The following is a 26,676-nucleotide window of genomic DNA, read 5'->3' on the forward strand; positions in this document are numbered from 1 at the left end:
GTGCAGAGGAAGAGGGATGGGAGGCAGGGCAATGTGCTTCCAGCATTTTCCTGTACCCTCGGATTTGAAAAGAAGATAGGAAGGAGTGACTAAGTGGGAAAAAAAAGAAGAAAGAAGTGAGTGAAAAGAACTGAAAGGGAAGGGCAGCCATGTGAGACTCAGGACCAGGGTCATAAGAGGACAGATCCAGGCTGCTTTGGATCATGCGTTAAGGCTTTCTGTGAATTACCCCCTGATTATGTAACTCCCTGGTTTAATAGACTCCTCTTTGAAAACATTTGGAACTTGACCTCTTCCAGGCAGCCTTCCCTGATTGACTCGGGTCTCTTCCCTGGCTCCCTGAGCTGTACTATTCTGTACTCTCTGATGCCATTTTCATGATGCTGGGTCCTCTGGGGAAGGGCTGGAGGTCTCTGCTTCACTGGCGGCAAGTTTCACTTTACATTGATCATCTGTAGTCAGAGATATCCCACACTGTCTCTTTTATCAGTTTCAGAGGGTGGGTGAGATTTATTTTGAACGGTTGTTTTAAATCCAGTTTGCCTTCAAGACAATCTTGAGACAAGGTCTGCTATTGTTTTATAATCTTATATGATTCTTTACTATCAGGCTCTGTTGGGCCCAAGACCCAGTCCCTGCCCTCAGCCAGGGTCCAGCTTAGTGCATAGAGTCAGAAATGTGCTAAATGGCCAAAATATGGAAAGAGCCCAGATGTCCATTGACGAGATGTGTAGATAAAGAAGAGGTGATACACACACACACACACACACACACACACACACACACACACAGAGGAATATTACTCAGCCATCAAAAAGAATGAAATCTTGCCATTTGCAACGACGTGGATGGAACTAGAGGGTATTATGTGAAGCGAAATAAGTCAGTCAGAGAAAGACAAGTATCATATGATCTCACTCATATGTGGAATTTAAGAAACAAAGCAGATGAACACAGGGGAAGGGAAGGAAAAATAAAATAAGATGAAAATTGAGAGGGAGGCAAACCATGAGAGACAGTGAACTCTAGGAAACAAACAGAGGGTTGCTGGAGGGGAGGTGGGTGCGGGGATGGGGTAACTGGGTGATGGACATTAAGGAGGGCACGTGATGTCATGAGCACTGGGTGTTATACGCAAGTGATGAATCACTAAATCTACCTCTGAAACTAATAAAAAAAGAAAGAAATGTGCTAAATATCACCTGAGGCCATCTTATGGGAATGCCTAGGAGGGCACAAAGGGAGGGGCTGGGAAGTTGCACAGAGAGATGATGAGCATCTCTGGGACAAGCAGGAGTTCAGCAGACAGTGGGGAGAGCATTCCAGGCAGAGGACAGCGCTGGGGCAAAGAGCCAGAGAGAGGAAGGAGCCGGGGAGTGGGAGAAAGAGGACATGTGGGTGCAGCTGCAAAGGGGGCAGGAGAGGAGACCCCCACGGCATGGCAGCCGGCTTGGTGCAGCAGGCCAAGTCATCCTGCCTTGAACTTGGAGGCTGCTTTCACTCTAGCTGGCATGTAGAAATCTGTGCCAGTGAGGCTGGGGGCACAACACGGACGGATCCCCCGAACTGCCTCATGCCACAAAGACCCCATGTTCTGATGCCATTCCTGTGAAGATCAAGAATGGACGAAACATCCAGAATGACAGGACCAGGAACCATGGTTACCTCAGAGGGCAGGTACTTTGCTCTTGGTGGTCACGACTAAAGGTGCACTGGCAATATTTAGGGGATGGGACCGGGGAGGCTTTCGCGACGAAGAGCTCTCCCACTCAAAGGCCAAGAGGGTCCCTGGTGGGAAGCAGTGCTGCAGGCCGCACCAGGGGGTGAAGGAGCAGAGGGGACTGGCTACATCTGGGTTTGGGGAAGATGGGGCTTTGGCCATGATGGGAGCCCACAAGGTCCGGGCATCTTGGGGCAGCGAAGTGACGCAGAAGGTGGACACGGGACCTCCATGGCCACTCCTGGGCTTTGTCCTTGGTCAATTCCAGCCCGCTGTCCTGAAGCTGCTCGGACCCAGGAGGAGCCCTAGATGTCCCTCTGTGGTACCCCAGGAGGGGCTGGAAGGAGGCCAGCTAGGGGAGGCAGAGGGAAAAGGAAATGCCCCCCGCCCGGCCTCATGATGAGCACCAGTGATGATGAATGATTATCCTCCTCTGAAATGGAGTCTCGGTGAGGTGGGGTGGCCCTGGGAGGTCAGAGTCCCTAGCAGGAGGGCTGGAGGCTGCTGCTGCTACAGAAAACCGTTTTCTGAAACCACGGGCAAAAGCAGAACACAGCTGACTTATGCTAAAACGCTGGCCCACCTCTTCCTGCAGGAAGCCTTCCCAGATCTCCACGCTTTACAGGTGTCTCTCCTGCGTTCCCACAGCCCTCGGCCCAGCACCAGAGGACGGTTACTGCCTAGGTCTGAATCTGGCTCTGCCACTCCCTTGCTGTGTGTTCTTGGCAAGTTCCTCAAGCTCTCTGAGTCTGTAAACTGAGGACAATAAACACCTTCTGTACTGACCTGTCATGAGAATAAGGAGATAATGTCATAAGCACCCAGAAGAAGTCAGTACTTGTTATTATCATTATCAGAACACATGTCAGGATGGAGCACTATTGCTGGGTTACTCGTCTGGCACCCCAAGAGACGTAAGCTCCTTGTGGGCAGGGGCCTTGTGGCCACGTGGATTTCCTGGCACAGTAAACACTTGCATGCATGAATGAACTGCATCCACTAAGACCTCTCCAGAGAGCTTTCTTTTTCTACCCACAAGGCCTCTAAATCACAATAATTCTTCAGAAATGGAGGCTGGATTCACTTTTACTCTGGTCTCTCTTCTCTCCTCTCTATTACCTCCAAGGCCACAAAGAAGCCACGAGCTTCTACTTTTTTATTTTTCAAAAAATTTTATTTATTTGAGCAAGAGAGAGAAAGCACATGAGCTGGAGGAAGAGGAAGAGAGAATCTGGAACAGACTCTGTGCTGAGCGTGGAGCACAATGCAGGGCTCGATCTCATGACCGTGAGATCACGACCTGAGCCGAAACCAAGAGTTGGTCACTTAACTGACTGAGCCACCCAGGTGCCCCGAGCATCTATTTTTTTAAATTAATGGCTTCTTCCCAGACTCCAAACTCCAAAGACTTCATTCAGTGGCCTTTTTCATGCTGGGCCCACAAAAATCTTTTTTAAAAAAAGCCCCAGTTGTTCCTCACAAAGTTAAACACAGAATGACCCTATGATCCAACAATTCCACTCCTAGATCCGAAAAAACTGAAAGCAGGGGCTCAGATACGTACATCAATATTCACAGGAACAATGTCCACAACAGCCCAAAGCTGGAAGCAACCCAAGTGCGCATCAATGGATGAACGGATAAACCAAATGTGGTCGTCTGGACAACGCAATATTACTCAGCCTGAAAAAGGAAGGGACTTCTGACCCATGCAATAACACGGATGCATCTTGAAGAACACTCTGCTAAGTGAAATAGGCCAGCCACAAAAAGGCAGATAGTGTATATACAAGGGGTCTAGAACAGGTGAATTCACAGAGAAAGAAAGTGGAATACAGGCTACCAGAGGCTGGGCGGGAATGAGGGATTATTGTTTAATGAATACAGAGTTTCAGTTTTGCAGGATGAAGAGAGTTCTATGGGTGGAAGGTGGTGATGGTGGTGCAACGTTACGAATGTACTTAATGTCGCCGAACTGTATTCCTTAGAAATGGGTAAAATAGCAAATTTCATGTACTTCCCAATTTTAAAAAAGCACCCCAACAGAACCAAGAAAATGCTGGAGGGACCCCATCCTGAATCGGACCACTCTGGCATACCCTTAGTGCTCTTTTGCCTCTGGCCTCCTGATCTGTGATCTCCCTGTCCATCCTCTCCTTGGTTCTTGCTCCAGTGTCCCCTGTTCTCTTTCTACCCCAGGACCCAGGGCCACATCATTTAGGTCCACGAAATCAACCTGCCTCTGTCCACAGTCACTCCTTTCTGTCCCTTGGGCCCCTCTTTAACCTCTCCATGGCCCCATCATACCCTCTTGAGGATGCTTAAAATGGATGCCTTGAGAATCCGAGATGGAAAAGCTGTGCTTGAGGATGTTCACTACTATATCCACCAACAAAGAAATGGTTAAACAAAATATAGCAAAGCCACTAAGGATAAAAAGATCATGATGGGACACAGAAGTCACAATAAAATGTTAAGTGAAAAATGCAAGGTACTAAAGCTAGATGTGGACTGATTTCATCCATTAAAAAATACAGACTTTTAGAGGCAACCAAGAAACAGACTCTTAATACAGAGAACAAATTGATGGTTGCCAGAGGGGAGGTAGGTAGGGGGATGGGGGAGATAGGGGATGGGGATTAAGGAGTCCACTTATTGTGATGAGCACCGGGTGATATATGGAAGTGTTGAATCACTATATTGTACACCTGAAACTAACATTACACTGTATGTTAACTAACTGGAATTCAAATAAAAAAATAAAAAAAAACTGCAGGAAGAAAAAAAGACAGATTTTCAGAAGAAATAGAACAGGATGTTCAATATCATGGTTAATCTTACATTTGCTTTATAGTGTGGTCACGTCATTTTTACAATGCAATTTATTTTTTAAGGCCAGGCAACACCCTTCAGCTGATGATGAAACATACAATCTTTGGAGCTGACTCTAGACACCCACATGCTGCCCATCACTGAAGTCCACAAATCCCTCTGAGTGACTTCCAGAGAGTTCTGGGAGAGGGGAACATTTTGACTTGAAGCCTCTCTAATGACTTCAACCAACCACCTCACCATGCAAAGGAAGGACAATGTAGGGTCTTCATTTTACTATCACAGTGACCAAGAGATTTGGCCACGAATGGTTTACCCCTTACATTAGCCCAAAGTTAGACATTCTCACTGAGAGCCTTGCTCTCTAACAAATCTGCAAACTGTGGACTTTTCATACTTGAATGACAACACATTCAAATCATCTGAGCTTTACCATTTTGACCATACGACACCTTACTATGCCGTAATATCTTTATTTAGTGGTTCATATAATTCCAAGGTATGCAGCTTCATACATAAATGGTCATTTCTAACATTCAGTCATTCAACAACTATTTAGTGAGCCAGTGCTGAGTGTCAGGTTTGGTTTGCTAGTCACTAAGAATACAAGAAGAATAGGACTCTGGTTCTCTTGGGACTCATTAACACTGTGATTTCTTATTCCTTAGGCCTATAAACACCTACATGATCTGGCCCTGCCCCTCTCTCCTACCTTTTCCCTTACCACCATTCTTCTCTGCCTATCTCTTACAGCCACACTTGCTAGTCCCTGAAAACACCAAGGGATTCTTACCCCAGGGCCTTTGCACTGGTGGTCTCCTCTTCTTAGAATGCTATTCTCTCTGGTCTCCTCACTTCATTTAGGTCTTTGCTCAACTCTCACCTCCTCAAAGGCAATTCTATTTAAAGGCAAATCTCTTCCTTCACTCTCCCCCCTCCCCACCCTGTTTTATTTTTCTCCAGAGCACTTCTCACCCCTTGAAATGTCATATCTCTGCTTATGTTTTATTTTCTGTCTCCCTTGGTAGAGCTTGGGCAGGAAGTTCATCTTTTTCAGCAATGTATCCCCAGAGCCCAGAACAACCTGGCACATAACAGATGTTTATATGTATCTGGAGATTGAATGAATGAATGAGCAAACTGGCTCTTGACAGTTCGGGGTGCTCAGTGAGCCAGCTTTGCAGGAGTCATTATGGTGCCCTGTCAGATCCATGGCCCCCACTGGCAGGCCTCCCCATCCCCCCCTCCTGTTGGGCTCTCTCTGTGAATGGCATCCTTAGCCACTCAGGCTCAAAACCTTGCCACCACTTCTCATTCCTCCCTCCCTCTAGCACCTACGGCCACACCCCTGCCCATTTTGGTGACACTCTAGCCCCCTGCATCAACTCCTTTCTCTCTTCGTTCTTATGACCACCCCCACTCCTTTTTTTTTTTTTTTAAAGATTTTATTTATTTATTTGAGAGAGAGAGAATGAGAGAGAGCACATGAGAGGGGGGAGGGTCAGAGGGAGAAGCAGACTCCCTGCCGAGCAGGGAGCCTGATGCGGGACTCGATCCAGGGACTCCAGGATCATGACCTGAGCCGAAGGCAGTCGCTTAACCAACTGAGCCACCCAGGCGCCCTGACCACCCCCACTCCTTATCTCTCACTTAGACCTCTGTCATTATTTCTCACCTGGCCTCCCTGCCAGTGGGTCCTCCCCTCCAATCTGTTCTCCACAGGGCAGCCAGGATGAGTTTCCTATTGGCCAGGCTGGATCAGGTCTCTTCCCTACTCAGAAACTAAAGACCCATCTCTTAGCTTGGCATTCAATGCTCCCAGAAACTACCTCCACCTTCCTACCTAGTCTTCCCTCTCACAACTCCTCTGTTATCCTTTCTGCTCCAGTTGGAATGATACACTTTCCAGTTTCTACACACGCCCAAGAAGGCCCCAATCCCTGTTCTCTGCTCATGTTGCCTCTAATACTTGAAATAATTTCCTTTCTTTCTTCTAGTGTACTAATCACGTAGACCCAACTCAAATGCTACAGAGCTTCTCCAAGAAGCGATTCCTGATTTTCCAGAAGAATAAAATCCATCCTTCTTCTCAACTCTTTCCCAAAGGTCATCTGTCTCTCTCTTAGGGCAGGCGCTGGGAAAGGACAGGCAACATGATGTAGAAGAAAGAGTTCAGAATCTGGATTCAGATGATCTGAGCTCAAGGCACAGCTCCCTGGCTCTGAGACTTTTAAAGTATGCACCCTTAGATAACTTCAACTCCAAGTCTTAACTTCCCCATTTATAAAATGGGAATGATAACACTGTGGCTATCATGGGGGTCTTAGGAGAATTAAATGCAAGTGACAGTGTAAGAAACGTTTTGACACTATATCAGTTACTAAATTCAGTCATGATTAGCTGTGAAACAACTGATAAACTGAAGTGTTCCTTGTCCCAGGGAGGCTTCATGGATGTCTTATGCCGGCTGAGCGCGAAGTCCAGTGGGAAAGAGATTTTTTGAGGGAGAGGGACTCCGAGGCCCTAAAATCCCATGTCCTTGGGCTATCTGAAGAGGGAAGACGTGAAGTATACCCTCAAAGCTGGGGCTCTAATGGTATTAATAGTTACCTATTCTGGAGCTCTTTCTATGCCCCAGGCACTGGGCTAAGTACCCTATATAAATTATTTCATCTCATTTTATTCCCTCACAGAGTAATAGAAGAGGAAAATCAGGCCCACAGCAATTATGTAAATAAGTGCTCCCCTCCCCCCTCCCCACAGTTCAGACCTGAAAGATACCCTGAAAATTTCCAATCCAACGATCTTATTTTTCAGATGAAGAAACAGACCCAGAGAGGTTATGAGCATTCACTGAAACAGTCCAGCCAGTGAGGAGGAGACTGGGCCTGGAACCCAGATCCCTTCACTTTCAGTGTGGGAGCCCCTGCTCCGCAAAAAGCCAGGGGGCACTACGCATCAGGAAGTCCATGTAAATGGCGCTCCTGGAGCGCAATGCCATTTCTGTGGACCACATACGGTGTGAGTGGTGGTCCCTGGAGTTATGACACCTAGTCACCTTGCCAGGTGGCTCACCCCACTCAGAAAGGAAGCTCTTGAGACAAGAGCCTCAGGCCCCTAGAGACTGAACATTGCCCTCCTTGCCAACTACTATCTCATCCAACGGAGTCTCCTCAAGAGTGACTGACTTCATCCATTCACCACCCAGCTTGCACTCCTTCGACATACCTCTCGGGGCACCCTGTCTGCGCCAGGCATCGGGCTCAGCTCTGGGGACACCCAGCTGCCCTTGAGGGAGCCTTACCCTGAGCTACCACCTGAGCCTGGGGAGGCTGTAATTCAAGCTTCCCCAGCAGCTTTGTCAGCAACACCAAGAGACTGTACTCAACATACATCAAGGAGGAAGGGGTGGCCTGACATGAAGGACTTGGGGGACCTCCACAAAGGGATGATGCAAGGGGCCTGGTTAGATTAGAAGACCCAGGCCATTAAGGAGGAGGGGAACATGACCTGGAAGGCATATAGTCAGGTCAAGGTGAGGAAAGGGGATGACTCTTGAAAGCCACACCAACTGGTCCAACTGAGGACACAGGACAGGCTCAATGACTCCTGGGAGAGCCCAACACCCTAGAATCTGATCTCCTGCCCAGAGCTGCTTCATTCTTGCAAATTAAATCCCCAAACCTGGAGTGCTTGCTTGCATAAGAGAGCTCTCCTCTGAGGCTGACTGAAGCAAACTAAAGGCCACCCTTTCCACCCCCCGCCCCCAGTAAGGATGGTAGCAAATGAATGGCACCTGCCGCTCCAAGTGGGGGCAGGGCTGGAATTACAGACTTCCCTGGTACACTCAGATGAATTTTGGGGTTCTGGGGCTTCAATGGGTATAGGATTGAATTATGTAGGAGAAAAATGAATAGGAAAGCCAGAGACCCTAGATTCTAATGCAGGCTTTGTCACTAACTCTGGTGACCTTGGTCAAGCCACCTCACTGGACCTCAGTTTCCCCATTTGTAAAGTGAGGGGTTTAAATGAGTTCCAAGGGCTCATCTGGTCCTGACCCTCTAAGCCACGTGATCCTTGGTAAGGTAAGCCCCCTCAGGGCTCTGACCGGGACAATCTCCGGATTTTGCAGCAGCCTGGGCCTCATCTAGGAAAAAGGGGCATGCTGGGGGAGGGGAATGCGCTGGGCTCTTATTTTGGGGGTGGGTGGGTGGCGGGTTGTTTAAGCTACACGGTCGGTCCGGGGGAGGCGAAGCGAAGGGAAGGCTGGGAGCCGCGTTTTACAGGCCAGCAGGCTAGCGGCGATCTCCTGCCTCCCTCCGGAGCTTCAGACCCCGGAAAGGCGACGCAGCCAAGAGCCGCGCACCAGCCTCGCTCGCGGAGGCTCGGACCCGGGACCACCGTCTCCATCCTTCCCCGGAACCGTGCACGGGCTTCGTGGGGAGTGGCTGCTGCTCTCTCCCCGGTACCCAGCGCCGAGCCCCCTCCCCGGCGCGGGGGCCCCCTCCCCCAGTCCGGGGGCGCAGGGAGCGCCATGGGGGCGTGGCGGTGGCGGGCTCCCGCTTCTCGGCCCTGGGGGTTGGAGGAGGTCTCAGTCGCGGGGCCGCCCCGGGAGGGACCCCGCGCCTTCCACCTACCGGCTCCCCACACAAAGGCGCCCACAGAGGCGCCACACTTACCGGCCAGAGCGGGCTCCGGGCGCCGGCGAGCGGGCGGGCGGGCAGGCAGGCTGGCGGGAGGATGTGCGCGCGCGAGTGTGCGTGTGTCTGCGTGTGTTCCTGTGTGTGTCTGCGCGAGTGTGTGTGTGTATGTGTGACGGGGGCCGCGCCGAGCTCTGTGCGTCTGCGTGTGCGGGGGCGTCCGTCCGTCGGTCCGTCCGCCCGGCGCTCCGTCCCGCGCTCCGTGCGCGCTCCCTTGCCCGGCCGCCCCACCGAATGCACTTGGGCTGCGGAGTCGCGGGCGCAGCCTCCGGGTCGGCTCGGCACCCCCCAGCCCCGGCTCCGCCCCGCCCCCGGGCGGCCTGGCGCCGCTCCCCGGGAATTGCGCAGGGCCCGCGGGGCTGGCGGGCGGGGCGCGGGAGCTCCGGCAGCGCGCAGGGCCCGAGCGGGGCTGGATCTCGGACCCTTAGTCCCTGACCCGATCTCAGGCGCCCCCTCCCCCCTACTCTGCTCGGAGTCCCCGCGCGCGCCGCCCCCGCGCGGAGGTTGCCTGGACAGTGAGGGCGGGGGAGCGGGAGAACCGCATGCATTTCATTCATGATTTTCTCTTCACGGGAGCCCCGGGCCCGGGCTGCGCCGATACGGCGACCGCCAGAGGGACCCCAGCGGGGCCGTGCGCGCCGAAGCCAGTGCGGGACGTACAGGCAGACAGATGGGGGTAGAGGAGAGAGCGAGACAAAGGGGTCAGTGCTGGGCGGCGGGGAGTGTGCACGGAGAGGGTGCTGTGCCGCTCCCCGATGTTGGCCGCAAGATGCCAACATCTGCACGGAGTGGTTGCATATCCGAGCGCACACAGTGCCGGGTGCCCAGGACCTGCTCCAGGGCTCGGAGGAGGCACCCGCCTTCCCACTCTTCGCTCTTCAGTTTCTGGGAGCAAGACCTCGCTCCGCCAGGTCTCTTCTGCCTGACGCTCGCCCTGGGGCGCGCACCTGTCTTGGCTTTCTCCTGGGCATCGGGGGCCGGGACGCGCAAGGAGCTGCCCATGCGCCCCACAATCCCACATTTCCCAGGATGGCACCCTGCTAGCCGGAGGTTCCTGATATTCCTGATGGGGGGCTTTTTGAGGCATCAGGCTGCACACACAGCGGGGATCCTGAGCTCCATTTTTACATGGGGCAACCGAGGCGCAACACCACACAGCAACCACCCTGGTTCCAGCCACCATGTCTTTCACCTGGATTTCTGCAGTAGCCACCAGACTGGTCTCCCTGCTTCCAACCTTGGCCCCCTGCAGTTGATTCTCCATACAGCAGTCAGAGATCCTTTTAAAACGTAAGTCTTCTCCTTCACTGGAAATCCTACAATGGCTCTTCATTTCAGACAAGTGAAAGCTAAAGCTGCATAACAGCCTGCAAGGCCTCTCCTGAGCTGGCTACCTTTGAACTCTCTAACCTCACTCCCTACCACTCTAGTCACACTGGTCTCTTTTAATGCATCACCAACATGGCAGCCACCCTGTGGCCTCAGGACCTTTGCAAGGCTCTGCCTGGAAACTTCCCACAGTCACATGCCTAGCGGACGCCTTTACCTCTTAAATGTGTCACCTCAAAGAGGTCTTCTGTGACCATCCTATTTTATTTTTTAAAGATTTTATTTATTTATTTGACAGAGACACAGCAAGAGATGGAACACAAGCAGGGGGAGTGGGAGAGGGAGAAGCAGGCTTCCCGTGGAGCAGGGAGCCCGATGCGGGGCTGGATCCCAGGACCCTGGGATCATGACCTGAACTGAAGGCAGACGCTTAACAACTGAACCACCCAGGCACCCCTGTGACCATCCTATTTTAAATTGGAGACCCACTCCCCCTATTTTCTCCGTGGTAGTCATGACCTTTATTTTGTGTTTCCTCACATTGGCCCTTCTCTATCAGCTCTCACCTCAGTCCTCAGGCATTCCAGTCCTCCAGGCTCACCAAAATTTTGTTCTCTAAACAAACTGTATTTTTCCCATTTCTATCCTTTGTTCATCCTGTGCTTTCTGCCTGGAAAGCCATGCCCCTATGTTTTACCTCGTTTGTAAAGTCCAGTTCAAATACATCCTTCTCCATGGGGTCTTCACTCATATCCCCGGGGATACTCAGTACTCATTCCTTTCTGTCTGCCGTGATAGCAGGTTCTTTTTTTCTTTCTTTCTTTCTTTTTTTTTTTCTTCCAAGTGCACTATAAACTCCTGCGATAGGGCTGGGTCTCTTATCTCTCCCCAGTTCCCAGCACAGAAGGGACCATCAGGACATGCCTGTGGATCAAGGGCAGTGATTTGGAAGGCCTGGATCTTGATTAGTCTTTTTTTCCCTAGGAGGGGCACAGAGCCCAGGTAGGTCTTCTTGTTCTCCTCAAGTAGTTGCCTGTGGATCCAATATCAGATAACAAGGCCATGCTGCTTGGTCTGCACAGAAGCATGCATAGATATGTCAGTTGGTGCTCAAGGACTTGCCCTCCCTCCCGGAGAGCATCATCTCTGTCCTTCAGCGTAAGGTTCATTTTCCCTGATGGCGTCAATGTAACAACAGCAGCGACCATAAATGAACATTTAGTATGCTCCAGGCACAGTTTCGTGTATTTTCAACACACTGCTCTAGCTCATCTTCATAACTTTGGGAGGCAGGCATTTTGATATCCCCATTTTCAGAACAGAAACCAGAAAGAATAAGTGACTTATTTAAGGTCCTACAGTTGATATGTGAGGGGTGTGTGTTTCAAATTCAGGTCTAGCTAATTCCAAAGCCCGAGTTCATAGAGCAGGGGTGCCTTACTGGTGAAGGCCCTGGAGGCTGGTGGAGGGGAGGGATGGAGGGCTCAGAGAGCCTGGGCAAGGTCAGCCTGGCCCAGATTCTTTTGGAACCCAGCTCATGAGTCACAGAGGCTTGGCACTCTGGTGGGTCCGGGGCCTCACAGGTTTCTGTCAGTGATGCCTATGACATCCTGTGGTGGAGGCGAGTTGTCGCCCTTCGTGAAAATACCAGAAGGCCAGCACTGCCTCACAGACATTCCTAGCTGTGTGCTCTGGGTTCCAAACCCAGCCCCAGCTGTCAGATGTGATTAACAACGTTCATCTCAAAGGGTTACAGTCAGGATCTGTGCTGATATGTACAGTAATATGCCTGCCTGATATATACCTGCATGACTATACCTACAAAGTAGGAGAGGCTCCAAAAACGATCTGTCTCCTTTGCTTCTTGTAGGGCATTTCTGTCCCATAGGGTTTCTGCCCTGTACATCCTCTTATTAAAGAGTTTCAGATTCCCATTGTCCGGTAAGTGTTACTGTGGGGCGCAGTTAAGGAAGGAAAGTCTAACTTTTATGAAGGGCTTTAAAAACAAGCTATCCATGTTGCTTCCCTGTATTCTCTCCTTTCATCTGCGTGGGTACATTAGGAGGGAGGCACTGTTATTAACGACGAGGAAACTGAGGCCCAGTACTGTGGCCATGGCTTTCCCATGGCCACCGTACTCCCTAATGAACGGCAGGAATGAGATTCTGACCTGTGTCTGACTCAGTGCCCTGAGCAGCACCCATCTCTTCACCCTGTCAGCATGCAGAGTGAGCCCAATTTCCTTTCTCTCCTCTGATGGGGAAGAAGGAGAATTCTGTGAGTCCCATGGCAATGAAGTTGTCCTTGGGGGGTTGGGAGGGTTTAGGCTTACTGGGCCACTTTCTGTGACTCATGTACCCTTTCTTGAGGAAGGGAGGAAGAGGGGTTTGGGAAAGAGGAGGAGCAGGGGAGAGAAAGAGGGCCTGATCAACCAGAGAGCGTCTTGCTGGTGGTTTTTGATGGGCTCTTAGAGATTAGAGTCAATATTTCTTGCTTTGGTCTCACTTGGAATTCACTCTACTGATAATGAAATGTTCTGCTTCAGTGAAAATGTTCCCCTATCCAGATTTTATTTATTTACTTACTTATTTATAACCCACCCCAATCCACAGAGGATTTGAGGTAGCTTACCACAGGATCAGAAACCATAAAACAATGTTAAAATAGAATCAGGACCAAGGAAGATGTAAATAAACTTTGAGAGACAAGACCAAGGCTTGATAATTACAGCTGATTTTTATCGAGTTCTTCCTGATTGCAAAGAAATTTGTGTACATTATTTTATTTAATCCGTAAAAAGAGCCCTGTGAGGTAGGTGCTATTATCATCTTCATTTTAAGGCACAGGGAACCCAGGGCGAGAGAGATGAACTATGATGCCCAAAGTCACGTAGCTGGTGAGCAGTAGAATCAATATTTGGTTTGGTTTTGGCACTCACACCCTTCACCACTGTCCGGCCCTGCCTCTCCAACGGACAAAAGACCACAAATATGTAGACCACAGGGGCCTCCAGAGCACTGGGCTTGAGGCTCAAATTTAGTTCTGATCTTCTTGGATGTCAAAAAGAGAGGGAAATAACACATGGAACTCATTCCCTCACACTGTTCAAGTCTTTGCTCAAGGTCACCTCCTCGATGAGGCCCACCCTGACTACTCTTCTTAATAGTGGAGGCTGCCTCTGCCTCGTCCCTGCTGCTGCCCAGTCCCCCTTTACCTTTTCTTTTATGATGGCACATTTTACCTTCTAACATATTGGGTAGTATATAAGCTATATTGTATATTGGTTGTAACATAAGGCACTCTTTAACATATTCTTTTTTTTTTTAAAGATTTTATTTATTTATTTGGCAGAGAGAGACACAGCGAGAGAGGGAACACAAGCAGGGGGAGTGGGAGAGGGAGAAACAGGCTTCCCACGGAGCAGGGAGCCCGATGTGGGGCTCGATCCCAGGACCCTGGGATCATGACCTGAGCCGAAGGCAGATGCTTAACGACTGAGCCACCCAGGCGCCCCTCTTTAACATATTCTTTATTCATACCTTTATTTGTAAATTTTAAATTAACTTATGTGTTTGATATGGTCACTGTTTCAGTGTCCGTCTTCTCCCACTAGAATACAGGAATCACACGGGCAGACATTGTCATCCGTTTGGATCATGGATCTATCCCAGGTGTCACAGACAATGCCTGGTGTGTAGTAGGTGCTCAATAAATTTTTGTTGCTTGCTTGAATGATTATTTCAGCGAGGAAGAAACAGACCAATATGTCTAAAGTAGGTCACCTTTTTTTTGCTAGCTTGTATTTTCTTTCTTTCCTTTCTGCTTTCTTTTCTTCGTTTATCCAAAAAGAATTTTCCATAAAGAAGTTGAGGCAGCTCTAGCACTTAGCTCTCAGAGCACAGCTTCAGGAGGCTTTTTCGGATGGTAGTCTCTTAGGGTCCCCGTGGCCAGTGACCTTAGTGTCATTGTTATAGCAAATGCATAAATGGGATTCATGAAGCTGATTTTGGTGAGGTCTCTCAACAAAAGCTGGGCACTATCCCACAGCCAAATTGGCAAAGGTAATTTAGTTTAGGGGTCTAGGAATAGTGTCCAAGTACCTTTCCCAAGGACTTGGAATTTGGAGCAGATGCTGTGGGGATGGGGATGGGAAAATTAAAAGCAGAGCGTTTATGTGAAATAATTGACTTAAAAGGAGAGGACATCTTTGTGTTCCTAAGAGCTCCCCTCTGGAGTCATATTTCCTGGCTGTAAGCCTAAAGAGTGAAAAGCCAAGGACATTAACAACATTTGTCAGAGGAGAAGCTGAGCTGAGACCAATTGCTCAGGTGGATGCGGGTTGGGGGTGTGATGTGATCTTTTTGTAGGAGCTGGCCTCAGATCTGGGCCAAGCCTCTGAGAGCCATGGACTCCAGCCTGTCAACTCAAGGTGAAGGCCAAGGGCACCTGGCTGCCAATCCTAGGGAGAAACATCTGAAACACTGTCTCAGGAGGAGTGGGAGTCAGAACTTTGATCACTCCTCTAGGATCCTATGAAGCAGATTCACTTAACAAATATTTTATGGAGGGCCTCCTCTGAGCTGGCCACTGTTCCAGAAGTTGGGTACACATTAAAGAACAAGACAGCCAGCTTCCCTGCTCTCATGGAACATACATTCTAGGGGGGGCACACTGCCAAGGAACCAGGTTAAAATAATGAATCAAAGGATAATTTCAGACAGTGGTAAGTGCAGTGAAGGAAAAGAAAAGAGAGCTGGGTGATGGAGAGTAAAGGCGGAGGGAGGCTGCTTCTGCCTGGGTGTTCAGGGAGGGCCTCTCAGAGGCGGTAACATTTGAGCAGAGACTTGAGTTATAAGAAGAAAATGGCCATGCAGAGTAGGGAAGAGCTTAGCAGGCAGAACTTTCTCTTCTAGGCAGAGCAGGAAGGCCAGGGAGAGATGAGGTGGGAGAGGAGGCTGGGGGAGTTTGGGTTTCCTTCTAGTGTGCTGGGAAGCTATAGGAAGTTTCTCTGTGGGGAACGTGATGGGGCTTGACTTGAACACGGCATCCTAGAGAGCGGCAGTAACAGGGAAGCACAAGGATCCCAGCCCTCCGCTCCCAAAGGACCCCCAGAAGGTGTCCCGTCTGGTGCTTCCTAAGCCGGCTGCATCTCAGAATCACTGGGGGGAACTATTTAAAAAATATAGATTCTCAGGGTCCCCCCCACCCTCCAGAAAGTCTGACTCAGTAGGATCAAGGCGAAGCTCTATCTTAAGATGCTGCTGCTGATTGGCTGGGAACAACCAGTGGTCAAGGTCCCCACTTTAGGGGAAGTATGCGGAGGTGCAAGAAGGAGAACTGCCTTGTCTGAGGCCACAGGGTGTCTCCTGACCCTGGAGCACTGATGGCCAGGGGTGTCTGGCAACAAGCCACAGGAGTGACTATTGGCTAACGTAGGCAAGAGGGAATTTATTGGAAGGTCATGGGGGCAGCTTGTGGTTGGAAGGGAAGGCTGAAGAGCCATACTTGGAAAGGTGGGAGTCAGGTTTGTGGGTTTGCAGAGTTGGAGCATCTCCATTGTCCCATCCGGGTGTCCCCATAGAGATGCATGAGCACCTAACTTGGTTTTCTTCCTTCCTGCCACTCAAGACTCAAAGTTCTGGGACAGCGAGAGACCGATTGGCTGGGTTCTGATTGTGGACTCACCCCATTGGCTAGTGGAGGGCACACCCTGATTGACAGTCCTATTCAGACTTCACTCAAGACTTCATCCAAAAGGAAACCAGGGGTCTGGCACCAAAAGAGCAACCACAAAGGTGCACTGCCTGTGGCATCTCAGGGGGTTGTAAAGATCACTCATCGCCATCATTGTCACCATCATCACAGTAACGCTTCCTCATTTACAGTGGGCCACGTACTATTCAAAGCAGGGAACATATATGAGCTAATCTAACTCATACTTTAAGGCTATGAGGCAGGTACTGAAGTAGGTACTGAGCTTGGAAGCTGAAGCACAGAGAAGGTATGTAGCAACTAATGTCTAGATTCTGCTTTTACAGATTCCAAAGGTCATTTACACCTGTTGCCTAGTTCACTCCTCATTTTTAACCTGTAAGGACAGGCATTTTTACAGGTGGAGAAAGTGAGCGTGCACATGCTGTAGAATCTAGTTAGTAAGAAGGGGAGTCCTTGGATTCATACATTCACTCATTCATTCAGCCACTCATCCATCCATCCATCCATTCACTCATTCATTCAGCCATCCATCCATCCATCCATCCATCCATCCATCCATCCATCCACTCATTCATTCAGCCACTCATCCATCCATCCATCCATCCATCCATCCATCCATCCATCCATCCACTCATTCATTCAGCCACTCATCCATCCATCCATCCATTCATTCATTTATCAAGCAGCAAGCAGCTGTCAGGTTCTGGGAATTCATTGGTTAACAAGCTGCAGTTTCTTCTCTCCAGGAGTTCACTAACCCCAGGTAGAATGTTTGTGGCAGTGGCAAGAGAAGAGTCTAGAACATGAGGCTGGCCCAGAAACAAAACAAAACAAAACCAAGGGCCTCGTGTTAAGGAGCTTGGATTTTGTCTTGAGGGCAACTGCAGAAGGATTTTAAGCTGGGAATGTGTGCCTTATGAAGACAACTCTGACTGCAGTATGAAGAATGGACTGGAGGGGTAAGAACGAAGGTAGGGAGACAGTTGTGGGGTAATTCGGGTGAGAAAGCATGGCTGCCTGGATTAGGATGTTGGCACTGGAGATGGAAGGAAGTGAACAGAGTTGACAGGTAAAAACTGGAATTGACAGGACTTGCTGGTTGGCCGAGGGTGGGGGGTGAGGGCGGGTTTTAGGATGAGCCCCGGGATTTTGACCTGGGCAACTAGGTGAGGTGTGGTGCCCTATATTGGGGGTGAAGGCTAGCTGAGGAACCATTTGGGTGTGGGAGATGATAGCTCAGTTTTGGCCATGTGGTGTTTGAAGTTCCAGTACGACAGCGACAGGGAGGGATATAGAAGTTTGTAGACCTTTTGCCTCCAGACCCTGTGATTTTCCCAGAATGCCTTGCTAATTGAGAATCTCCATCTCTGAGGAACATTCAGAAACTCAGAGACTGTCAGATAAACCTGAGAGACACCCTACTTCATCGCCCTCCCATTCCAGATGAGAAAACAGGCCAGAGAAATGTGGTTCCTGGAAGGTCACACAGCAAGTGGATGGTTGAACTAAAACCAGAACATAGGGCTTCCCGGAAGGCCCCTTCCCTACCATCCTACAGGACCCTCGTCCAGAGGTCACGCACCAGACACTTGCAGCCGAAGCCAGACTCCAGAAGGACTCTGTCTGGCCTGCAACTAATTCAAACTAGTTGTCTTCATTAAAAAAAAGATTAGGACATTTCAAGTACAAATCCATATTTAAAAAAAAAGATAACAGAAGATCTGGCAACTTCAGGCTCACATGCCTACATGACAGTGACCAGCGACGCTGCATAGTAGCTGTCCCCTTGAAGTGGGACGTGTTCAGTTTGCCACAGTCCCCACTCTTTTCCCCGTCACCGGGGGCGTGTGCTATTTGCCATTTGTCAGCAGGCTTGCTCTGTTGTTTTCCTTAAAGAGCAAAGTCACATATTTTTGGTATCATAACTAAAATATCTCTTATCTGTCCCCAGCTTGCTTCATTTCCCTGGCTTCTGAAAGCATTTGAGTTAGGACCCTACCCCTTCCCCTCTGTGAACCACACATTCCTCTTTTTAAAGCGAGGCATTTGAATCCGATGACTCCAAGGCCGTCCAAGTCTGCACTTCAGAAATGAGTCGTGCTATTGACAATGCGTAATTGTTCTGCAGATGGTTTTTGAGGGATTGCTCACCCTTGACTCTTTTGTCCTTGAATTATGATTTATCTAAGCCCTTGGAAGAAAAATGCCTTTTGTTTTGGGAGTTTATCCTTCATCTTTTGATTTTGAAAAAAAGATGAGTACTTCAAACAATGCAGTGTAGCTGCAGTTGTTAGGAAGAGTGCAGTACCAGAGGCTGCCTGGAGACAAGCCAGCAGAAAACTCTAGTCTCCCTTTCTCTTCCCTTCCTCTCCCCTCCCCTCGCCTCCCCTCTCTTCTCCTCCCCTCCCCTCCCCTCCCTTCCTTTCCCTCTCCTCCCCTCCCCTCTCTTCCTCTCCCCTCTCTTTCCCTCCCTTCCTTTCCTTTCCCATCCCTTCCCCCATCCTTCTCTCTCTTCTCTCTCTCTTTTCTCTTTTGAGCAAAGATGTCATAATAAAAAACCTCTTCTAAAAAGACCAGTCTTATTACCAATAGAGTTTAGGCTGCCCTGAATCCAAAGGGTTATTTCTAAAGACCACCCCTTCCCCAGCCAAACTATCAAATACTCAGTGAAATGAACTCTTGAGTTTTAATTCCGGCTCTGCCGTTAGATGGTCGGTTCATCTTGGGCAAGTAATTTATTTTTCTCTGGGCTTTGGTTTCCCTGTCTATAACATGGAAGGTTGGAGGAAATGCTTAGATGCTCTTGCATTTCCTTATGGCCCTAACATTTTAGAAGACTGCCGGAGATTTAGAGAATAAGGTAGCACCAGCAGGTAATGTCTCTGTGACTCTCCTTCAGGGTCAGCAAGACACCGAGATCTCTTCACCTTGAAACTATAATAGTCAGCAGAACGTCTTTGGCTTTCTCTCCTCTGGCTCTCCAAGTTTTTTGTTTGTTTGTTGTTTGTTGTTTGTTTTGATTTAAGTAATCTCTACACCCAACATGGGGCTCGAACTCATGACCAGAGATCAAGAGTCTCATGCTCCTCTGACTGAGCCAGCCAGGTGACCCCCACCCCTACCCTGGTTATTTAATCAGTGGTGAAGGAAGGATTTCTATCCACCCTCTCAGTAGATGTGATGTGCCCCCAGTATCTGTCTCACTGGGTAATCTTACTTTTAACATCATCCCTTTGTTGTAGGATCTAAATGTCTGTAATTAATTCTTCAAATTCCATATTGCCCTCAGACTGCAGGTCCCCAGCCACAAGGATGGAGACGATTTAAGCAACAAGTGCACCCCCTGGTGACCAATGTAAAAATTGCAGAAAGCCTCAGTTCAACAAATGCTGAATTTAAATCCTGCCTCTGCCTAACCCTCAAGGTAAGATTTTTAGAAAGGGCATAGAAGTCCTATAAAGTATTATACAGCCTAGAAATAGGAAAGTTATTGTTTATGAAGGTTGTATGTCCACTCCCAGAGCCAACATTTGCCCATGTGACATGTCCACCCCCAGGGCTCCTCAGTTCTTGACTTAACAGTTGGGGTAGTGGGTGTGTTGAGCCCCACACTGCCATCCTCCAGTTAGTCCTGCTTCTCAGTGCACCAGTGGGACTGGTTATTCAGGAACATAATCAGTTCTCAGCTGTTGGAGAGGTAGAAATGCATGTTGCAGGAGTCCTTCTTAGTACTGCTAGAAAAGGGTAGGGATAATGTTAGAATCACTTATTCAAATGATCAAATACTGAGCACTTACTATGTTCCAGAAACTTCCTATGTGACAGGTGTACAAGTTGTGAACAAAACAAAGACCTTGTTTTATGAGCTTATATTTTATTGGTGAGGGGAACAAGCCCCAATATTCTTTTCTAATCAGAGATGCTAAGATTCATCAATTGCAAGTAATGGTCGTCTGGTTTGGCAAAAATTTGTGACAATGATTTGGCCAGGGACTGGGGGCCCTAAGGAGATTTAGTGTAGCAGGCTGAAAACAACTGAGGTCTCAGGGCATCACGCTGACAGACAGAAGCCCTACCCCGTGAAGCTATTCTGGGTCCTGAAAGTGGAATCCGAAGGAGACTGGTTCAAGGTCTTCATTCTCCCAGGTATGATTAGTCTGAGGAAGAGCCTGTGGATGAGAGGAGAAGAGAAAGAGGAAGGTATACAAACATCAGGAGTTGCATATAGTCACAAATCACCAGAGCTGGAAGACCATCTTAGAGATGATCTCCTGTAATACCCCCATTTTAGAGACAGAGTAACTGAGGTCCTGGCCTGAAATCACAATTAATGATCATTAGCACAGTGGGATTAAAATTTGAATTTGTATAAATTGATAAGGAGAACAAATATAAATAAGTGTAAATATTATGATTCCAATTTTGATTAAAAATCATATGTGGTTATATTTTAGAGGTGGGATCATAAGGGTTTTAATTTTTGGGGCACACATTGATATACTTTCAAAATATTCCACAGTGAGACTGAGTAAATGTAAAATAAAAATAAACATTATTCAAAAGAACTTGTATTTTCAATGATTCAAGGGAAATAAACCAAAATCCGATAGCAGTGGTGGGATATATATATACATGTACATACATACATACATACATATATATATATATTTCTTTTTTCTACTTTCATGAATCTTCTGCATTTTATTTAATAACTGTTGTAGACATCGCTGGTCTTCCCAATATGCCGTTCCTCCCTTATTCTGGGCATACAGCAGGATTCCCCTTTCTTGGGGATTACTCTCCCTTGGTGGCCCTTGCCCTTCTTGTATTCCTTATTCTGCCCAATAGGTTATGACCTGTGCGGTCAATGGAGCCTGAGGGCTACAGCGTTCAATTTCCAGCGTGAGCCTCCCCAGCAGCAGTGAACTCTAAGCCTCACGTTGAGATGGAAGTACCTTAAGCTGGAAGTTTCCTGCACTGCCGGGGGCTGGGCCTGGAGGGCAGCCACTCTGAACAGGGGCCCAGACATGCTGTGGACTTTGATGAAAGGGAAATACCCTTTTCCCCTGTGATGTCACTGAGATTTTGGTGGTGCTTGTTACCCCAGCATTCCCTAGTCTACAGCGACCAGTACAGCGATACGTATCAACTTATAAAGTAAAAAGAATCATCATCATTTTGTAAAATGTAATCAACGAAATGTACAATATTCAGAAATGTTTGTCATATTTCACATTAAGGTATATTTGTAGTGAATAGTCATCCTAAGTTTGATTTAAAATCGAGATAATTTTTTTTTCAATTAAGGAATATTGATGTGTAATGACTAGTTTACCGAATTGCAGACTTGGACTATTGGGAGGGGCCTCACACTTGCATCTGGCACATTCTACAAGTTCATATAGAGATATATCAAAACCATCCAATACAAATGAATTGTCTAAACTAATGGATTCCAAAACCTTGATAACCAGTAATACCAGGAGAACTTTACAAAAGGTGAGACTTCTCAGTCACACCTGTGGAGTTTTGGTGAAGGAGGCCTCATACAGGACCTAGCAAAAGGCATTTGAAGAAATCTGCCATGTGATTTCAATCCCAGGTCTGGGAATCACTGGTCAAGAGGATGACTTCAAACTGCATTTGTCATTCAATTTAAGTTTCGTTTAAATTTTGTGTTCACCTTGAAATTGAAATCACTTTTGCATTTTCAGATTGGGTTCTCTCGAAGTAGAATCCAAGGTGAGGATCCATGTGCATGTGATGTGCTAAGGCGTGCTCTCCGGAGAAACCTGTAAGGGAACAAGGGAAGTCAGACAGGGAAGAAGAAGCAGCCGAGCCAGAGGATGATGTCAGCAAAGTCTAGCCTCAGCATGATCTTGCAGGGAGCTCTGGAGTGCAAATGGCAGCCCAGAGTTGTCCCACCTTGAGCCAAGGGAGCTGGGCTTCTGTGCACCCCCCAGTGATGGGCAGTCATTTGTCACAGGCAGCCTGGACTGCGGGTAATATAAGCTGTGAGGTGACTCCAATCAGCCAAGGACAACTTGCTGGTGGAGTAGCAAGTGTGAGCTGTTAGCAGGAATTCAGTTAGCAGCGGGGGGTAAGCGTAGCAGATTGGGGAAAGGGATCCCCGGGGCGCCAACAGCGTCTGCTCTGGTCCAGCTCTGGCACTACTTAGATCCACTTGCTTCTCGTGTTGAATTCACTCCACCTTGTCTCAGCTTCTCCGGGATTCTGGATGGCCACGGTTTGTAGCGAAAGCTATAAGAGAAGGATATGGGATGAGTTGCAGCCCCCAGTTCTGTGGCTGGCCCCAAGGCTGCAGCGGATGCTTATCGTCTCCTTTCTGTACCAGCCATGACAGCTTCTCTTCACCTCTGCTAGCATTTCTGCTGGTCTAGGTGGCTTGATGGTGGAATGACCTAGACACTCAGGGGGTCTGAACCCCTTTTTATCATGTTCTTATTAGGCCGTTGTTACTGTATTTTTTCCCATTTACAGTTAAACTTGGCATGAGAGTAAGAAGGGACACTCCAATGGTCCAATAGTTGCTTTAGATTACCCAATGGTAAACATATTCCTCCCTACCCCCAATATGTGGTAGCAACCCTACGTCCTCATGATAAGGACCAATTACTCCTGGAAGTATGGTGGTGCCTTTCTTTGACTGGTGGTGTGCTGGCACGGAGAGCATGAAATGTCTAAGGAGGAAGCCAGCGTTTTAAGTTCAGTGAGCTACTTATTTTATTCCCTGGTGTAAGCATGATCCTTCTGGGGACCGGGACCTCTAGATTCCCAGAGTCCAGAGTTGTAGGCAAGGGAAGCACAGATTCCCTAAGTGGGTCACTGGGAGTAAAGGTAAGTGGGGCCACTCTTACTTTAATCTCTTCATTCCCAGACCCAAGTATTCTACCTATGGAGGACATTCCACCTATAGTGGCCATTGGTTTGAGAACACCTGGCTTTTCAGCTACATCTTTAAGAGGCACGTTCACCACTTGCTATCAGGTTAGCAACTTTGGGAATAACGTGATATGTGATAAGAGCAATGGAGTCCACGTGCCCATTGCTTTGCTCTTTCGCCATTGATAAGGTTCCTTGGTCCAAAGCAATGTTATCTGTAGTTTCACGTTGGGAAATGAGATACTGTACAGGGAGGGGACTGGGGTGAGGCGAGTGAGGTGCCTAGGATGCAGATTTGAAGATGACACTCACTCTTTGGTACTCCAGATGCCTCACCTGCCTCACCTTGGTCCTGACCCTGACGCTGTGAGCCCTCGGATTACGGCGCTGGTGGAGGCACTCCAGGCAGGAAAGGCAAGCCAAAATACCTAGAATATGTGTCAATCTTAGTCAGCGTGAATTGCTGCCATTTCCAGGATGGAAGCTTCGAGTTATAGCTCACATGTCAGTAGGTTGCTCGTTGGCCTCCTTGGGGGTCTGAATGTTGGTCTTTGCTGCTGACGGGTTGGACATGAGAAGCAGCCATAGCCAGATCAGTCTTGGTGAGAAGAAACGGTGCTGCAGGACCCAGGCATACCCCCCATCTCTGTCACCGTAGCTGTTCCACTCATGGTCCCATTTCACCCACACTAAGGTGTCCAAGGACAGGGGCTGGCTGACATCTAATGGATCCTGTCCTCTTGGTTGTTTTCATGCCACTTCTGCAGAGGATGTCCTCTGCTGGGCATTTATGTGTGATACAAAGCATGCAGTTAGTGGTTTTTAGTATATTCACAGAGTTGGGCAAACGTCACTACAATCCAATTTTAGAACATTTCATCACCCCAGAAAGAAACCCTGTACTCTTGAGCTCTTATTCCCCATTTCTGTTCTTCTCCCCCTCCCTGCTGCCCTGGCCCCAGGCAACCACTCACCTACTTTCTGTCTCTATGAATTTGTGTCTTCTGGGCATTTCGCATAAATGGAATCATAGAATATGTGTGCTCTTTTGTGTCTGGTTTCTTTCACTGAATGTAATATTTTCAAGATTCATCCATGTTGTAGCATGTTTTAGTACTTCCTTAATTTTATTGCCAAATGATAGGCCACTGTATGGATATACATTTTGTTTATCCATTCATCAATTGATGCATGTTTAGGTTGTTTCCATTTTTTTTGCTGTTGAGTAATGTTTGTGCACAAGTTTTTGAGGAGATATTTATTTTCATTTCTCTTGGGTATATACCTGAGAGTGGAATTGCTGGGTCAGATGGTAACTCTGTGCTTATCATTTGGAGGAACTGCCAAACTTTTCCATGGAAGCTGCACCATTTTACATTCCCTCCAGCAATGCATGAGTGTTCCTCTTTTCCTGCCACAGATAGCTCTAGTGCCATGGGATCCGTGGGCCATATGGCCCAAGTGGCAGGGTTACACATACTGCAGACTGAAATTGCTACAGTGTCCTTTCTTGCTTCTTACCCTCAAAACTGGCATCCTTCCTCATCACTCTGGGTCTGAGCAGTATCCCCCAGTGGGAAATGTGCTGCTTCCAAAACCCAAAGAGGCTTAGCAAGCCTTGCACTTCTTTCTTGGTAGCAGGATTGTAAGTTACAACATCTTTTTTTTTTTTTTAAGATTTTATTTATTTATTTGACAGAGAGAGAGAGATAGCGAGAGCAGGAACACAAGCAGGGGGAGTGGGAGAGGGAGAAGCAGGCTTCCTGCCAAGCAGGGAGCCCGATGTGGGACTCGATCCCAGGACCCTGGGATCATGACCTGAGCCGAAGGCAGACGCTTAACGACTGAGCCACCCAGGCGCCCGTAAGTTACAACATCTTATCTTTTACTTTTACAATATCTTATCTTTTACTTTGTGCCAGCATGCGTAAAAACCACCGAACCCTTAAAACTTCACAGATAAGGCAGGCAGGGCCCTGAATTTTTAAATATTTATCTCCTAGATATCCAGAGTACTTGTCACTTCTTGATCATCAGGTCAAATAAATATGATGGCATCAATATAATGGACCAATATGGTATTTTCTGGAATGTCTCTTTAGAATATTTTGCAACAGAGGGCATAATTGTTGTATACTCATGTGCTTCCCACCTGAAGCAAATTTCTTCTGACCTTTCTTCTGATGGGTATTAAAAATAATGCATCTGCCAGATCAAAAGCAACACCATATACCAGAGGCCATGTTACTATGTTCTGGTAAAGATAGGAAATATAGCACAACAGCTGTATTTGGTAGATGTCAGTAATCCACTGTCATCTGCCATATTCATCTGCTTTTTACAGGGGCAAAATATGAATTAAATGCACATATGATCAAGACAATCACTTCTGAATCATTAAATTTTTTTTTTTTTATAAAATTTTTTTTTTAAGATTTTATTTATTTATTTGACAGAGAGAGACACAGTGAGAGAGGGAACACAAGCAGGGGGAGTGGGAGAGGGAGAAGCAGGCTTCCCGCCGAGCGGGGAGCCCGATGTGGGGCTCGATCCCAGGACCCTGGGATCATGACCTGAGCCGAAGGCAGACGCTTAACCGACTGAGCCACCCAGGCGCCCTGAATCATTAAAATTTTTGAAGGTAGTACCAATCTCTGCCATTTCCCCTGGAATGCAACTTTTAAAAAATTTATTATTTTGTCTAGAAAGGGTATAGTTTCAGGGGACAAGTATAGCACTTTGGTTCCCCGGGTTTCTGGGTCAACTCAGACTTGTATATAATAGCCCTCAAAAGATCTAGGCATTCCCCGTCCCCAGACATTGTATTATCCTAAATCCTGGCAGTTACCCGAATACTTTGGGGAAGGACTGGAGAAATCACTACTATATATACTTACTGTGGTATTTCAAGGCACTTCCTCAAGGGGACTCAGTCTTTCTTTCTTTAAAAAATAAAAATTTTTTAAAAGGTTTATATTTTGAAAAATTTCAAGCTTACCAAAAGTTGCAAGAATAGCACAAAAAAATATTGTATGCTCTCTCCCAGAAGCCCCATTCAAGTTTCATCAAGAATGTCCTTTATGAGGGGTGCCTGGGTGGCTCAGTTGGTTAAGCATCTGACTCCTGATTTCAGCTCAGGTCATGATCTCAGGGTTGTGAGATCGAGCTCCAAGTTGGGCTGGCTCTACACTGAGCATGAAGCCTGCTTAAGATTTTCTCTCCCTCCCTCTGCCCCATCCCCCCCCCCCAAAAAAGAAAAAAAAAAAAGAAAGTCCTTTTTGGCATCTGGTCCAGGTTCACATGCCGTGTCTCAGTGGTCTCCTTCAATCTGCAACTTTCAGGGGCGCCTGGGTGGCTCAGTCGTTAAGCGTCTGCCTTTGGCTCAGGTCATCACCCCGGGGTCCTGGGATCGAGCCCCGCATTGGGCTCCCTCCTCCACGGGAAGCCTGCTTCTCCCTCTCCCACTCCCCCTGCTTG

At 48.1% G+C, this 26,676-nt stretch overlaps 1 protein-coding gene and 1 long non-coding RNA gene across 3 annotated transcripts in view; one reads left to right on the top strand and one right to left on the bottom strand.

The window, feature by feature from the left end:
• PTPN5 (protein tyrosine phosphatase non-receptor type 5) overlaps positions 1-10,489 on the bottom strand; it is a 54,160-nt gene extending 43,671 nt beyond the window's left edge. The window contains exon 1 of one of the 2 annotated variants that reach the window (XM_032413830.1): positions 10,445-10,489. The gene's annotated coding sequence lies outside the window, so the exon portion shown is untranslated. Of the gene's footprint in view, positions 1-9,231; positions 9,530-10,444 lie in introns of those variants that run through there. The other variant, XM_032413829.1, reaches the window with a different exon arrangement.
• LOC116638121 lies at positions 10,453-24,199 on the top strand. The gene is made up of 3 exons (XR_004300628.1): positions 10,453-10,542; positions 19,586-19,720; positions 21,145-24,199. It is a non-coding gene; the product is annotated as an uncharacterized LOC116638121 (long non-coding RNA).
• Positions 24,200-26,676: the final 2,477 nt, after the last annotated feature.

This window comes from Phoca vitulina, unplaced genomic scaffold (genome assembly GCF_004348235.1).
Source record: "Phoca vitulina isolate PV1807 unplaced genomic scaffold, GSC_HSeal_1.0 scaffold16, whole genome shotgun sequence".
NCBI lineage: Eukaryota > Metazoa > Chordata > Mammalia > Carnivora > Phocidae > Phoca > Phoca vitulina.